Source organism: Leiobunum rupestre, chromosome 2 (genome assembly GCF_980474605.1).
Source record: "Leiobunum rupestre chromosome 2, qqLeiRupe1.1.hap1, whole genome shotgun sequence".
In the NCBI taxonomy this organism is placed as follows: domain Eukaryota; kingdom Metazoa; phylum Arthropoda; class Arachnida; order Opiliones; family Sclerosomatidae; genus Leiobunum; species Leiobunum rupestre.
The window spans coordinates 58140758-58158857 of NC_143385.1; positions in this window are offsets into that span (position 1 = coordinate 58140758).

Below are 18100 nucleotides of genomic sequence, written 5' to 3' on the forward strand. Positions count from 1 at the left end.
TGAGGCAAAAACATTGTATTACGGCTAGTTTTCGGTAAGAAAAAAACGCCACGACGGTGATCATTGAGACCAAAACATTGTATAAAGGCTGTTTTTCGCTAGGGCAAAAAAAAAGCCATTTCGATGATCATTGAGGCAAAAACATTGTATTAAGGCTGGTTTTCGGTAAGAAAAAAAAAACGCAACGACGGTGATCATTGAGGCAAAAACATTGTATTACGGCTAAATTTCGGTAAGAAAAAAAAAACGCCATGACGGTGATCATTGAGGCAAAAACATTGTATTACGGCTAGTTTTCGGTAAGAAAAAAAACGCCACGATGGTGATCATTGAGGCAAAAACATTGTATTACGGCTAGTTTTCGGTAAGAAAAAAACGCCACGATGGTGATCATTGAGGCAAAAACATTGTATTACGGCTAGTTTTCGGTAAGAAAAAAACGCCACGATGGTGATCATTGAGGCAAAAACATTGTATTAAGGCTGGTTTTCGGTAAGAAAAAAACGCCACGACGGTGATCATTGAGGCAAAAACATTGTATTACGGCTAGTTTTCGGTAAGAAAAAAACGCCACGACGGTGATCATTGAGGCAAAAACATTGTATTACGGCTAGTTTTCGGTAAGAAAAAAAAACGCCACGACGGTGATCATTGAGGCAAAAACTTTGTATTACGGCTAGTTTTCGGTAAGAAAAAAACGCCACGACGGTGATCATTGAGACAAAAACATTGTATTACGGCTAGTTTTCGGTAAGACAAAAACGCCACGACGGTGATCATTGAGACCAAAACATTGTATAAAGGCTGTTTTTCGCTAGGGCAAAAAAAAAGCCATTTCGATGATCATTGAGGCAAAAACATTGTATTAAGGCTGGTTTTCGGTAAGAAAAAAACGCCATGACGGTGATCATTGAGGCAAAAACATTGTATTACGGCTAGTTTTCGGTAAGAAAAAAAACACCACGACGGTGATCATTGAGGCAAAAACGTTTTATTACGGCTAGTTTTCGGTAAAAAAAAATGCCACGACGGTGATCATTGAGGCAAAAAAATTGTATTACGGCTAGTTTTCGGTAAGAAAAAAACGCCACGATGGTGATCATTGAGGCAAAAACATTGTATTACGGCTAGTTTTCGGTAAGAAAAAAACGCCACGACGGTGATCATTGAGGCAAAAACATTGTATTACGGCTAGTTTTCGGTAAGAAAAAAACGCCACGACGGTGATCATTGAGGCAAAATCATTGTATTACGGCTAGTTTTCGGTAAGAAAAAAAGCCACGACGGTGATCATTGAGGCAAAAACATTGTATTAAGGCTGGTTTTCGGTAAGAAAAAAACGCCACGACGGTGATCATTGAGGCAAAAACATTGTATTACAGCTAGTTTTCAGTAAGAAAAAAAACGCCACGACGGTGATCATTGAGGCAAAATCATTGTATTACGGCTAGTTTTCGGTAAGAAAAAAAGCCACGACGGTGATCATTGAGGCAAAAACATTGTATTAAGGCTGGTTTTCGGTAAGAAAAAAACGCCACGACGGTGATCATTGAGGCAAAAACATTGTATTACGGCTAGTTTTCAGTAAGAAAAAAAACGCCATTTCGATGATCATTGAGGCAAAAACATTGTATTAAGGCTGGTTTTCGGTAAGAAAAAAAAACGCCACGACGGTGATCATTGAGGCAAAAACATTGTATTACGGCTAGTTTTCGGTAAGAAAAAAACGCTACGACGGTGATCATTGAGGCAAAAACATTGTATTACGGCCAGTTTTCGGTAAGAAAAAAACGCCACGACGGTGATCATTGAGGCAAAAACATTGTATTACGGCTAGTTTTCGGTAAGAAAAAAACGCCATGACGGTGATCATTGAGGCAAAAACATTGTATAAAGGCTGTTTTTCGCTAGGGCAAAAAAAAGCCATTTCGATGATCATTGAGGCAAAAACATTGTATTAAGGCTGGTTTTCGGTAAGAAAAAAACGCCACGACGGTGATCATTGAGGCAAAAACATTGTATTACGGCTAGTTTTCGGTAAGAAAAAAACGCCACGACGGTGATCATTGAGACCAAAACATTGTATAAAGGCTGTTTTTCGCTAGGGCAAAAAAAGCCATTTCGATGATCATTGAGGCAAAAACATTGTATTAAGGCTGGTTTTCGGTAAGAAAAAAACGCCACGACGGTGATCATTGAGGCAAAAACATTGTATTACGGCTAATTTTCGGTTAGAAAAAAACGCCACGACGGTGATCATTGAGGCAAAATCATTGTATTACGGCTAGTTTTCGGTAAGAAAAAAAGCCACGACGGTGATCATTGAGGCAAAAACATTGTATTAAGGCTGGTTTTCGGTAAGAAAAAAACGCCACGACGGTGATCATTGAGGCAAAAACATTGTATTACGGCTAGTTTTCAGTAAGAAAAAAAAAACGCCACGACGGTGATCATTGAGGCAAAAACATTGTATTACGGCTAGTTTTCGGTAAGAAAAAAACGCCACGACGGTGATCATTGAGGCAAAAACATTGTATTACGGCTAATTTTCGGTTAGAAAAAAACGCCACGACGGTGATCATTGAGGCAAAATCATTGTATTACGGCTAGTTTTCGGTAAGAAAAAAAGCCACGACGGTGATCATTGAGGCAAAAACATTGTATTAAGGCTGGTTTTCGGTAAGAAAAAAACGCCACGACGGTGATCATTGAGGCAAAAACATTGTATTACGGCTAGTTTTCAGTAAGAAAAAAAACGCCACGACGGTGATCATTGAGGCAAAAACATTGTATTACGGCTAGTTTTCGGTAAGAAAAAAACGCCACGATGGTGATCATTGAGGCAAAAACATTGTATTACGGCTAGTTTTTGGTAAGAAAAAAACGCCACGACGGTGATCATTGAGCCAAAAACATTGTATTAAGGCTGGTTTTCGGTAAGAAAAAAACGCCACGATGGTGATCATTGAGGCAAAAACATTGTATAAGGGCTAGTTTTCGGTAAGAAAAAAACGCCACGACGGTGATCATTGAGACCAAAACATTGTATAAAGGCTGTTTTTCGCTTGGGCAAAAAAAAGCCATTTCGATGATCATTGAGGCAAAAACATTGTATTAAGGCTGGTTTTCGGTAAGAAAAAAACGCCACGACAGTGATCATTGAGGCAAAAACATTGTATTACGGCTAGTTTTCGGTAAGAAAAAAACGCCACGACGGTGATCATTGAGACCAAAACATTGTATAAAGGCTGTTTTTCGCTAGGGCAAAAAAAGCCATTACGATGATCATTGAGGCAAAAACATTGTATTAAGGCTGGTTTTCGGTAAGAAAAAAACGCCACGATGGTGATCATTGAGGCAAAAACATTGTATTACGGCTAGTTTTCGGTAAGAAAAAAAACGCCACGATGGTGATCATTGAGGCAAAAACATTGTATTACGGCTAGTTTTCGGTAAGAAAAAAACGCCACGATGGTGATCATTGAGGCAAAAACATTGTATTACGGCTAGTTTTCGGTAAGAAAAAAACGCCACGATGGTGATCATTGAGGCAAAAACATTGTATTACGGCTAGTTTTCGGTAAGAAAAAAAACGCCAGGACGGTGATTATTGAGGCAAAAACATTGTATTACGGCTAGTTTTCGGTAAGAAAAAAACGCCACGACGGTGATCATTGAGGCAAAAACATTGTATTACGGCTAGTTTTCGGTAAGAAAAAAACGCCACGACGGTGATCATTGAGGCAAAAACATTGTATTACGGCTAGTTTTCGGTAAGAAAAAAACGCCACGACGGTGATCATTGAGACCAAAACATTGTATAAAGGCTGTTTTTCGCTAGGGCAAAAAAAAGCCATTTCGATGATCATTGAGGCAAAAACATTGTATTAAGGCTGGTTTTCGGTAAGAAAAAAAAACGCAACGACGGTGATCATTGAGGCAAAAACATTGTATTACGGCTAAATTTCGGTAAGAAAAAAAAAACGCCATGACGGTGATCATTGAGGCAAAAACATTGTATTACGGCTAGTTTTCGGTAAGAAAAAAACGCTACGACGGTGATCATTGAGGCAAAAACATTGTATTACGGCCAGTTTTCGGGAAGAAAAAAACGCCACGACGGTGATCATTGAGGCAAAAACATTGTATTACGGCTAGTTTTCGGTAAGAAAAAAACGCCACGACGGTGATCATTGAGGCAAAAACATTGTATAAAGGCTGTTTTTCGCTAGGGCAAAAAAAAGCCATTTCGATGATCATTGAGGCAAAAACATTGTATTAAGGCTGGTTTTCGGTAAGAAAAAAACGCCACGACGGTGATCATTGAGGCAAAAACATTGTATTACGGCTAGTTTTCGGTAAGAAAAAAACGCCACGGCGGTGATCATTGAGACCAAAACATTGTATAAAGGCCTTTTTTCGCTAGGGCAAAAAAAAGCCATTTCGATGATCATTGAGGCAAAAACATTGTATTAAGGCTGGTTTTCGGTAAGAAAAAAACGCCACGACGGTGATCATTGAGGCAAAAACATTGTATTACGGCTAATTTTCGGTTAGAAAAAAACGCCACGACGGTGATCATTGAGGCAGAATCATTGTATTACGGCTAGTTTTCGGTAAGAAAAAAAGCCACGACGGTGATCATTGAGGCAAAAACATTGTATTAAGGCTGGTTTTCGGTAAGAAAAAAACGCCACGATGGTGATCATTGAGGCAAAAACATTGTATAAGGGCTAGTTTTCGGTAAGAAAAAAACGCCACGACGGTGATCATTGAGACCAAAACATTGTATAAAGGCTGTTTTTCGCTTGGGCAAAAAAAAGCCATTTCGATGATCATTGAGGCAAAAACATTGTATTAAGGCTGGTTTTCGGTAAGAAAAAAACGCCACGACGGTGATCATTGAGGCAAAAACATTGTATTACGGCTAGTTTTCGGTAAGAAAAAAAACGCCACGATGGTGATCATTGAGGCAAAAACATTGTATTACGGCTAGTTTTCGGTAAGAAAAAAACGCCACGATGGTGATCATTGAGGCAAAAACATTGTATTACGGCTAGTTTTCGGTAAGAAAAAAACGCCACGATGGTGATCATTGAGGCAAAAACATTGTATTACGGCTAGTTTTCGGTAAGAAAAAAACGCCAGGACGGTGATTATTGAGGCAAAAACATTGTATTACGGCTAGTTTTCGGTAAGAAAAAAACGCCACGACGGTGATCATTGAGGCAAAAACATTGTATTACGGCTAGTTTTCGGTAAGAAAAAAACGCCACGACGGTGATCATTGAGGCAAAAACATTGTATTACGGCTAGTTTTCGGTAAGAAAAAAACGCCACGACGGTGATCATTGAGACCAAAACATTGTATAAAGGCTGTTTTTCGCTAGGGCAAAAAAAAAGCCATTTCGATGATCATTGAGGCAAAAACATTGTATTAAGGCTGGTTTTCGGTAAGAAAAAAAAACGCAACGACGGTGATCATTGAGGCAAAAACATTGTATTACGGCTAAATTTCGGTAAGAAAAAAAAAACGCCATGACGGTGATCATTGAGGCAAAAACATTGTATTACGGCTAGTTTTCGGTAAGAAAAAAACGCTACGACGGTGATCATTGAGGCAAAAACATTGTATTACGGCCAGTTTTCGGGAAGAAAAAAACGCCACGACGGTGATCATTGAGGCAAAAACATTGTATTACGGCTAGTTTTCGGTAAGAATAAAACGCCACGACGGTGATCATTGAGGCAAAAACATTGTATAAAGGCTGTTTTTCGCTAGGGCAAAAAAAAGCCATTTCGATGATCATTGAGGCAAAAACATTGTATTAAGGCTGGTTTTCGGTAAGAAAAAAACGCCACGACGGTGATCATTGAGGCAAAAACATTGTATTACGGCTAGTTTTCGGTAAGAAAAAAACGCCACGGCGGTGATCATTGAGACCAAAACATTGTATAAAGGCCTTTTTTCGCTAGGGCAAAAAAAAAGCCATTTCGATGATCATTGAGGCAAAAACATTGTATTAAGGCTGGTTTTCGGTAAGAAAAAAACGCCACGACGGTGATCATTGAGGCAAAAACATTGTATTACGGCTAATTTTCGGTTAGAAAAAAACGCCACGACGGTGATCATTGAGGCAGAATCATTGTATTACGGCTAGTTTTCGGTAAGAAAAAAAGCCACGACGGTGATCATTGAGGCAAAAACATTGTATTAAGGCTGGTTTTCGGTAAGAAAAAAACGCCACGACGGTGATCATTGAGGCAAAAACATTGTATTACGGCTAGTTTTCGGTAAGAAAAAAACGCCTCGACGGTGATCATTGAGGCTAAAACAATGTATTACGGCTAGTTTTCGGTAAGAAAAAAAAACGCCACGATGGTGATCATTGAGGCAAAAACATTGTATTAAGGCTGGTTTTCGGTAAGAAAAAAACGCCACGACAGTGATCATTGAGGCAAAAACATTGTATTACGGCTAGTTTTCGGTAAGAAAAAAAACGCCACGACGGTGATCATTGAGGCAAAAACATTGTATTACGGCTAGTTTTCGGTAAGAAAAAAACGCCACGACGGTGATCATTGAGACCAAAACTTTGTATAAAGGCTGTTTTTAACTAGGGTAAAAAAAAGCCATTTCAATGATCATTGAGGCAAAAACATTGTATTAAGGCTGGTTTTCGGTAAGAAAAAAACGCCACGACGGTGATCATTGAGGCAAAAACATTGTATTACGGCTAGTTTTCGGTAAGAAAAAAACGCCACGACGGTGATCATTGAGACCAAAACATTGTATAAAGGCTGTTTTTCGCTAGGGCAAAAAAAAAGCCATTTCGATGATCATTGAGGCAAAAACATTGTATTAAGGCTGGTTTTCGGTAAGAAAAAAACGCCACGACGGTGATCATTGAGGCAAAAACATTGTATTACGGCTAGTTTTCGGTAAGAAAAAAACGCCACGGCGGTGATCATTGAGACCAAAACATTGTATAAAGGCCTTTTTTCGCTAGGGCAAAAAAAAGCCATTTCGATGATCATTGAGGCAAAAACATTGTATTAAGGCTGGTTTTCGGTAAGAAAAAAACGCCACGACGGTGATCATTGAGGCAAAAACATTGTATTACGGCTAATTTTCGGTTAGAAAAAAACGCCACGACGGTGATCATTGAGGCAGAATCATTGTATTACGGCTAGTTTTCGGTAAGAAAAAAAGCCACGACGGTGATCATTGAGGCAAAAACATTGTATTAAGGCTGGTTTTCGGTAAGAAAAAAACGCCACGACGGTGATCATTGAGGCAAAAACATTGTATTACGGCTAGTTTTCGGTAAGAAAAAAACGCCTCGACGGTGATCATTGAGGCTAAAACAATGTATTACGGCTAGTTTTCGGTAAGAAAAAAAACGCCACGATGGTGATCATTGAGGCAAAAACATTGTATTAAGGCTGGTTTTCGGTAAGAAAAAAACTCCACGACAGTGATCATTGAGGCAAAAACATTGTATTACGGCTAGTTTTCGGTAAGAAAAAAAACGCCACGACGGTGATTATTGAGGCAAAAACATTGTATTACGGCTAGTTTTCGGTAAGAAAAAAACGCCACGACGGTGATCATTGAGACCAAAACTTTGTATAAAGGCTGTTTTTAACTAGGGCAAAAAAAAAGCCATTTCAATGATCATTGATGCAAAAACATTGTATTAAGGCTGGTTTTCGGTAAGAAAAAAACGCCACGACGGTGATCATTGAGGCAAAAACATTGTATTACGGCTAGTTTTCGGTAAGAAAAAAACGCCACGACGGTGATCATTGAGACCAAAACATTGTATAAAGGCTGTTTTTCGCTAGGGCAAAAAAAAGCCATTTCGATGATCATTGAGGCAAAAACATTGTATTAAGGCTGGTTTTCGGTAAGAAAAAAAAAACGCCACGACGGTGATCATTGAGGCAAAAACATTGTATTACGGCTAGTTTTCGGTAAGAAAAAAAAACGCCACGACGGTGATCATTGAGGCAAAAACATTTTATTACAGCTAGTTTTCGGTAAGAAAAAAACGCCACGACGGTGATCATTGAGGCAAAAACATTGTATTACGGCTAGTTTTCGGTAAGAAAAAAACGCCACGACGGTGATCATTGAGGCAAAATGATTGTATTACGGCCAGTTTTCGGTAAGAAAAAAACGCCACGACGGTGATCATTGAGGCAAAAACATTGTATTACGGCTAGTTTTCGGTAAGAAAAAAAAACGCCACGACGGTGATCATTGAGGCAAAAACATTGTATTACGGCTAGTTTTCGGTAAGAAAAAACGCCACGACGGTGATCATTGAGACCAAAACATTGTATAAAGGCTATTTTTCGCTAGGGCAAAAAAAAGCCATTACGATGATCATTGAGGCAAAAACATTGTATTAAGGCTGATTTTCGGTAAGAAATAAAAACGCCACGACTGTGATCATTGAGGCTAAAACATTGTATTACGGGTAGTTTTCGGTAAGAAAAAAACGCCACGACGGTGATCATTGAGGCAAAAACATTGTATTACGGCTAGTTTTCAGTAAGAAAAAAACGCCACGACGGTGATCATTGAGACCAAAACATTGTATAAAGGCTGTTTTTCGCTAGGGCAAAAAAAAGCCATTTCGATGATCATTGAGGCAAAAACATTGTATTAAGGCTAGTTTTCGGTAAGAAAAAAACGCCACGACGGTGATCATTAAGGCAAAAACATTGTATTACGGCTAGTTTTTGGTAAGAAAAAAACGCCACGACGGTGATCATTGAGACCAAAACATTGTATAAAGGCTGTTTTTCGCTAGGGCAAAAAAAAGCCAGTTCGATGATCATTGAGGCAAAAACATTGTATTAAGGCTGATTTTCGGTAAGAAAAAAAAACCGCCACGACGGTGATCATTGAGGCAAAAACATTGTATTACGGCTAGTTTTCGGTAAGAAAAAAAAACGCCACGACGGTGATCATTGAGGCAAAAACATTGTATTACGGTTAGTTTTCAGTAAGAAAAAAACGCCACGACGGTGATCATTGAGGCAAAAACATTGTATTACGGCTAGTTTTCGGTAAGAAAAAAACGCCACGACGGTGATCATTGAGGCAAAAACATTGTATTACGGCTAGTTTTCGGTAAGAAAAAAACCGCCACGACGGTGATCATTGAGACCAAAACATTGTATAAAGGCTGTTTTTCGCTAGGGCAAAAAAAAGCCATTACGATGATCATTGAGGCAAAAACATTGTATTAAGGCTGATTTTCGGTAAGAAAAAAAAACCGCCACGACGGTGATCATTGAGGCAAAAACATTGTATTACGGCTAGTTTTCGGTAAGAAAAAAACGCCACGACGGTGATCATTGAGGCAAAATGATTGTATTACGGCCAGTTTTCGGTAAGAAAAAAACGCCACGACGGTGATCATTGAGGCAAAAACATTGTATTACGGCTAGTTTTCGGTAAGAAAAAACGCCACGACGGTGATCATTGAGACCAAAACATTGTATAAAGGCTATTTTTCGCTAGGGCAAAAAAAAGCCATTACGATGATCATTGAGGCAAAAACATTGTATTAAGGCTGATTTTCGGTAAGAAATAAAAACGCCACGACTGTGATCATTGAGGCTAAAACATTGTATTACGGGTAGTTTTCGGTAAGAAAAAAACGCCACGACGGTGATCATTGAGGCAAAAACATTGTATTACGGCTAGTTTTCAGTAAGAAAAAAACGCCACGACGGTGATCATTGAGACCAAAACATTGTATAAAGGCTGTTTTTCGCTAGGGCAAAAAAAAGCCATTTCGATGATCATTGAGGCAAAAACATTGTATTAAGGCTAGTTTTCGGTAAGAAAAAAACGCCACGACGGTGATCATTAAGGCAAAAACATTGTATTACGGCTAGTTTTTGGTAAGAAAAAAACGCCACGACGGTGATCATTGAGACCAAAACATTGTATAAAGGCTGTTTTTCGCTAGGGCAAAAAAAAGCCAGTTCGATGATCATTGAGGCAAAAACATTGTATTAAGGCTGATTTTCGGTAAGAAAAAAAAACCGCCACGACGGTGATCATTGAGGCAAAAACATTGTATTACGGCTAGTTTTCGGTAAGAAAAAAAAACGCCACGACGGTGATCATTGAGGCAAAAACATTGTATTACGGTTAGTTTTCAGTAAGAAAAAAACGCCACGACGGTGATCATTGAGGCAAAAACATTGTATTACGGCTAGTTTTCGGTAAGAAAAAAACGCCACGACGGTGATCATTGAGGCAAAAACATTGTATTACGGCTAGTTTTCGGTAAGAAAAAAACCGCCACGACGGTGATCATTGAGACCAAAACATTGTATAAAGGCTGTTTTTCGCTAGGGCAAAAAAAAGCCATTACGATGATCATTGAGGCAAAAACATTGTATTAAGGCTGATTTTCGGTAAGAAAAAAAAACCGCCACGACGGTGATCATTGAGGCAAAAACATTGTATTACGGCTAGTTTTCGGTAAGAAAAAAACGCCACGACGGTGATCATTGAGGCAAAATGATTGTATTACGGCCAGTTTTCGGTAAGAAAAAAACGCCACGACGGTGATCATTGAGGCAAAAACATTGTATTACGGCTAGTTTTCGGTAAGAAAAAAAAACGCCACGACGGTGATCATTGAGGCAAAAACATTTTATTACGGCTAGTTTTCGGTAAGAAAAAAACGCCACGACGGTGATCATTGAGGCAAAAACATTGTATTACGGCTAGTTTTCGTTAAGAAAAAAACGCCACGACGGTGATCATTGAGGCAAAATGATTGTATTACGGCCAGTTTTCGGTAAGAAAAAAACGCCACGACGGTGATCATTGAGGCAAAAACATTGTATTACGGCTAGTTTTCGGTAAGAAAAAACGCCACGACGGTGATCATTGAGGCAAAAACATTGTATTACGGCTAGTTTTCGGTAAGAAAAAACGCCACGACGGTGATCATTGAGACCAAAACATTGTATAAAGGCTATTTTTCGCTAGGGCAAAAAAAAGCCATTACGATGATCATTGAGGCAAAAACATTGTATTAAGGCTGATTTTCGGTAAGAAATAAAAACGCCACGACGGTGATCATTGAGGCAAAAACATTGTATTACGGCTAGTTTTCGGTAAGAAAAAAAACGCCACGACGGTGATCATTGAGGCAAAAACATTGTATTACGGCTAGTTTTCGGTAAGAAAAAAACGCCACGACGGTGATCATTGAGACCAAAACATTGTATAAAGGCTGTTTTTCGCTAGGGCAAAAAAAAGCCATTTCGATGATCATTGAGGCAAAAACATTGTATTAAGGCTAGTTTTCGGTAAGAAAAAAACGCCACGACGGTGATCATTGAGGCAAAAACATTGTATTACGGCTAGTTTTTGGTAAGAAAAAAACGCCACGACGGTGATCATTGAGACCAAAACATTGTATAAAGGCTGTTTTTCGCTAGGGCAAAAAAAAGCCAGTTCGATGATCATTGAGGCAAAAACATTGTATTAAGGCTGATTTTCGGTAAGAAAAAAAAAACCGCCACGACGGTGATCATTGAGGCAAAAACATTGTATTACGGCTAGTTTTCGGTAAGAAAAAAAAACGCCACGACGGTGATCATTGAGGCAAAAACATTGTATTACGGCTAGTTTTCGATAAGAAAAAAACGCCACGACGGTGATCATTGAGGCAAAAACATTGTATTAAGGCTGGTTTTCGGTAAGAAAAAAACGCCACGACGGTGATCATTGAGGCAAAAACATTGTATTACGGCTAGTTTTCGGTAAGAAAAAAACGCCACGACGGTGATCATTGAGGCAAAAACATTGTATTACGGCTAGTTTTCGGTAAGAAAAAAAAACCGCCACGACGGTGATCATTGAGGCAAAAACATTGTATTACGGCTAGTTTTCGGTAAGAAAAAAAACGCCACGACGGTGATCATTGAGGCAAAAACATTGTATTACGGCTAGTTTTCGGTAAGAAAAAAACGCCACGACGGTGATCATTGAGGCAAAAACATTGTATAAAGGCTGTTTTTCGCTAGGGCAAAAAAAAGCCATTTCGATGATCATTGAGGCAAAAACATTGTATTAAGGCTGGTTTTCGGTAAGAAAAAAACGCCACGACGGTGATCATTGAGGCAAAAACATTGTATTACGGCTAGTTTTCGGTAAGAAAAAAACGCCACGGCGGTGATCATTGAGACCAAAACATTGTATAAAGGCTGTTTTTCGCTAGGGCAAAAAAAAGCCATTTCGATGATCATTGAGGCAAAAACATTGTATTAAGGCTGGTTTTCGGTAAAAAAAAAACGCCACGACGGTGATCATTGAGGCAAAAACATTGTATTACGGCTAATTTTCGGTTAGAAAAAAACGCCACGACGGTGATCATTGAGGCAAAATCATTGTATTACGGCTAGTTTTCGGTAAGAAAAAAAGCCACGACGGTGATCATTGAGGCAAAAACATTGTATTAAGGCTGGTTTTCGGTAAGAAAAAAACGCCACGACGGTGATCATTGAGGCAAAAACATTGTATTACGGCTAGTTTTCGGTAAGAAAAAAACGCCTCGACGGTGATCATTGAGGCTAAAACAATGTATTACGGCTAGTTTTCGGTAAGAAAAAAATCGCCACGATGGTGATCATTGAGGCAAAATTATTGTATTAAGGCTGGTTTTCGGTAAGAAAAAAACGCCACGACAGTGATCATTGAGGCAAAAACATTGTATTACGGCTAGTTTTCGGTAAGAAAAAAAAAACGCCACGACGGTGATCATTGAGGCAAAAACATTGTATTAAGGCTGGTTTTCGGTAAGAAAAAAACGCCACGACGGTGATCATTGAGGCAAAAACATTGTATTACGGCTAGTTTTCGGTAAGAAAAAAACGCCTCGACGGTGATCATTGAGGCTAAAACAATGTATTACGGCTAGTTTTCGGTAAGAAAAAAATCGCCACGATGGTGATCATTGAGGCAAAATTATTGTATTACGGCTAGTTTTCGGTAAGAAAAAAACGCCACGGCGGTGATCATTGAGACCAAAACATTGTATAAAGGCTGTTTTTCGCTAGGGCAAAAAAAGCCATTTCGATGATCATTGAGGCAAAAACATTGTATTAAGGCTGGTTTTCGGTAAGAAAAAAACGCCACGACGGTGATCATTGAGGCAAAAACATTGTATTACGGCTAATTTTCGGTTAGAAAAAAACGCCACGACGGTGATCATTGAGGCAAAATCATTGTATTACGGCTAGTTTTCGGTAAGAAAAAAAGCCACGACGGTGATCATTGAGGCAAAAACATTGTATTAAGGCTGGTTTTCGGTAAGAAAAAAACGCCACGACGGTGATCATTGAGGCAAAAACATTGTATTACGGCTAGTTTTCGGTAAGAAAAAAACGCCTCGACGGTGATCATTGAGGCTAAAACAATGTATTACGGCTAGTTTTCGGTAAGAAAAAAAAACGCCACGATGGTGATCATTGAGGCAAAATTATTGTATTAAGGCTGGTTTTCGGTAAGAAAAAAACGCCACGACAGTGATCATTGAGGCAAAAACATTGTATTACGGCTAGTTTTCGGTAAGAAAAAAAAAACGCCACGACGGTGATCATTGAGGCAAAAACATTGTATTACGGCTAGTTTTCGGGAAGAAAAAAACGCCACGACGGTGATCATTGAGGCAAAAACATTGTATTACGGATAGTTTTCGGTAAGAAAAAAACGCCACGACGGTGATCATTGAGGCAAAAACATTGTATTACGGCTAGTTTTCGGTAAGAAAAAAAAACGCCACGACGGTGATCATTGAGACCAAAACATTGTATAAAGTCTGTTTTTAACTAGGGCAAAAAAAAGCCATTTCGATGATCATTGAGGCAAAAACATTGTATTAAGGCTGGTTTTCGGTAAGAAAAAAACGCCACGACGGTGATCATTGAGGCAAAAACATTGAATTACGGCTAGTTTTCGGTAAGAAAAAAACGCCACGGCGGTGATCATTGAGACCAAAACATTGTATAAAGGCTGTTTTTCGCTAGGGCAAAAAAAGCCATTTCGATGATCATTGAGGCAAAAACATTGTATTAAGGCTGGTTTTCGGTAAGAAAAAAACGCCACGACGGTGATCATTGAGGCAAAAACATTGTATTACGGCTAATTTTCGGTTAGAAAAAAACGCCACGACGGTGATCATTGAGGCAAAATCATTGTATTACGGCTAGTTTTCGGTAAGAAAAAAAGCCACGACGGTGATCATTGAGGCAAAAACATAGTATTAAGGCTGGTTTTCGGTAAGAAAAAAACGCCACGACGGTGATCATTGAGGCAAAAACATTGTATTACGGCTAGTTTTCGGTAAGAAAAAAACGCCTCGACGGTGATCATTGAGGCTAAAACAATGTATTACGGCTAGTTTTCGGTAAGAAAAAAAACGCCACGATGGTGATCATTGAGGCAAAATTATTGTATTAAGGCTGGTTTTCGGTAAGAAAAAAACGCCACGACAGTGATCATTGAGGCAAAAACATTGTATTACGGCTAGTTTTCGGTAAGAAAAAAACGCCACGACGGTGATCATTGAGACCAAAACTTTGTATAAAGGCTGTTTTTAACTAGGGCAAAAAAAAAGCCATTTCAATGATCATTGATGCAAAAACATTGTATTAAGGCTGGTTTTCGGTAAGAAAAAAACGCCACGACGGTGATCATTGAGGCAAAAACATTGTATTACGGCTAGTTTTCGGTAAGAAAAAAACGCCACGACGGTGATCATTGAGACCAAAACATTGTATAAAGGCTGTTTTTCGCTAGGGCAAAAAAAAAGCCATTTCGATGATCATTGAGGCAAAAACATTGTATTAAGGCTGGTTTTCGGTAAGAAAAAAAAAACGCCACGACGGTGATCATTGAGGCAAAAACATTGTATTACGGCTAGTTTTCGGTAAGAAAAAAAAACGCCACGACGGTGATCATTGAGGCAAAAACATTTTATTACAGCTAGTTTTCGGTAAGAAAAAAACGCCACGACGGTGATCATTGAGGCAAAAACATTGTATTACGGCTAGTTTTCGGTAAGAAAAAAACGCCACGACGGTTATCATTGAGGCAAAATGATTGTATTACGGCCAGTTTTCGGTAAGAAAAAAACGCCATGACGGTGATCATTGAGGCAAAAACATTGTATTACGGCTAGTTTTCGGTAAGAAAAAAAAACGCCACGACGGTGATCATTGAGGCAAAAACATTGTATTACGGCTAGTTTTCGGTAAGAAAAAACGCCACGACGGTGATCATTGAGACCAAAACATTGTATAAAGGCTATTTTTCGCTAGGGCAAAAAAAAGCCATTACGATGATCATTGAGGCAAAAACATTGTATTAAGGCTGATTTTCGGTAAGAAATAAAAACGCCACGACTGTGATCATTGAGGCAAAAACATTGTATTACGGGTAGTTTTCGGTAAGAAAAAAACGCCACGACGGTGATCATTGAGGCAAAAACATTGTATTACGGCTAGTTTTCAGTAAGAAAAAAACGCCACGACGGTGATCATTGAGACCAAAACATTGTATAAAGGCTGTTTTTCGCTAGGGCAAAAAAAAGCCATTTCGATGATCATTGAGGCAAAAACATTGTATTAAGGCTAGTTTTCGGTAAGAAAAAAACGCCACGACGGTGATCATTAAGGCAAAAACATTGTATTACGGCTAGTTTTTGGTAAGAAAAAAAACGCCACGACGGTGATCATTGAGACCAAAACATTGTATAAAGGCTGTTTTTCGCTAGGGCAAAAAAAAGCCAGTTCGATGATCATTGAGGCAAAAACATTGTATTAAGGCTGATTTTCGGTAAGAAAAAAAAACCGCCACGACGGTGATCATTGAGGCAAAAACATTGTATTACGGCTAGTTTTCGGTAAGAAAAAAAAACGCCACGACGGTGATCATTGAGGCAAAAACATTGTATTACGGTTAGTTTTCAGTAAGAAAAAAACGCCACGACGGTGATCATTGAGGCAAAAACATTGTATTACGGCTAGTTTTCGGTAAGAAAAAAACGCCACGACGGTGATCATTGAGGCAAAAACATTGTATTACGGCTAGTTTTCGGTAAGAAAAAAACCGCCACGACGGTGATCATTGAGACCAAAACATTGTATAAAGGCTGTTTTTCGCTAGGGCAAAAAAAGCCATTACGATGATCATTGAGGCAAAAACATTGTATTAAGGCTGATTTTCGGTAAGAAAAAAAAACCGCCACGACGGTGATCATTGAGGCAAAAACATTGTATTACGGCTAGTTTTCGGTAAGAAAAAAACGCCACGACGGTGATCATTGAGGCAAAATGATTGTATTACGGCCAGTTTTCGGTAAGAAAAAAACGCCACGACGGTGATCATTGAGGCAAAAACATTGTATTACGGCTAGTTTTCGGTAAGAAAAAAAAAACGCCACGACGGTGATCATTGAGGCAAAAACATTTTATTACGGCTAGTTTTCGGTAAGAAAAAAACGCCACGACGGTGATCATTGAGGCAAAAACATTGTATTACGGCTAGTTTTCGTTAAGAAAAAAACGCCACGACGGTGATCATTGAGGCAAAATGATTGTATTACGGCCAGTTTTCGGTAAGAAAAAAACGCCACGACGGTGATCATTGAGGCAAAAACATTGTATTACGGCTAGTTTTCGGTAAGAAAAAACGCCACGACGGTGATCATTGAGGCAAAAACATTGTATTACGGCTAGTTTTCGGTAAGAAAAAACGCCACGACGGTGATCATTGAGACCAAAACATTGTATAAAGGCTATTTTTCGCTAGGGCAAAAAAAAGCCATTACGATGATCATTGAGGCAAAAACATTGTATTAAGGCTGATTTTCGGTAAGAAATAAAAACGCCACGACGGTGATCATTGAGGCAAAAACATTGTATTACGGCTAGTTTTCGGTAAGAAAAAAAACGCCACGACGGTGATCATTGAGGCAAAAACATTGTATTACGGCTAGTTTTCGGTAAGAAAAAAACGCCACGACGGTGATCATTGAGACCAAAACATTGTATAAAGGCTGTTTTTCGCTAGGGCAAAAAAAAAGCCATTTCGATGATCATTGAGGCAAAAACATTGTATTAAGGCTAGTTTTCGGTAAGAAAAAAACGCCACGACGGTGATCATTGAGGCAAAAACATTGTATTACGGCTAGTTTTTGGTAAGAAAAAAACGCCACGACGGTGATCATTGAGACCAAAACATTGTATAAAGGCTGTTTTTCGCTAGGGCAAAAAAAAGCCAGTTCGATGATCATTGAGGCAAAAACATTGTATTACGGCTAGTTTTCGGTAAGAAAAAAAAAACGCCACGACGGTGATCATTGAGGCAAAAACATTGTATTACGGCTAGTTTTCGATAAGAAAAAAACGCCACGACGGTGATCATTGAGGCAAAAACATTGTATTAAGGCTGGTTTTCGGTAAGAAAAAAACGCCACGACGGTGATCATTGAGGCAAAAACATTGTATTACGGCTAGTTTTCGGTAAGAAAAAAACGCCACGACGGTGATCATTGAGGCAAAAACATTGTATTACGGCTAGTTTTCGGTAAGAAAAAAAAACCGCCACGACGGTGATCATTGAGGCAAAAACATTGTATTACGGCTAGTTTTCGGTAAGAAAAAAAACGCCACGACGGTGATCATTGAGGCAAAAACATTGTATTACGGCTAGTTTTCGGTAAGAAAAAAACGCCACGACGGTGATCATTGAGGCAAAAACATTGTATAAAGGCTGTTTTTCGCTAGGGCAAAAAAAAGCCATTTCGATGATCATTGAGGCAAAAACATTGTATTAAGGCTGGTTTTCGGTAAGAAAAAAACGCCACGACGGTGATCATTGAGGCAAAAACATTGTATTACGGCTAGTTTTCGGTAAGAAAAAAACGCCACGGCGGTGATCATTGAGACCAAAACATTGTATAAAGGCTGTTTTTCGCTAGGGCAAAAAAAAAGCCATTTCGATGATCATTGAGGCAAAAACATTGTATTAAGGCTGGTTTTCGGTAAAAAA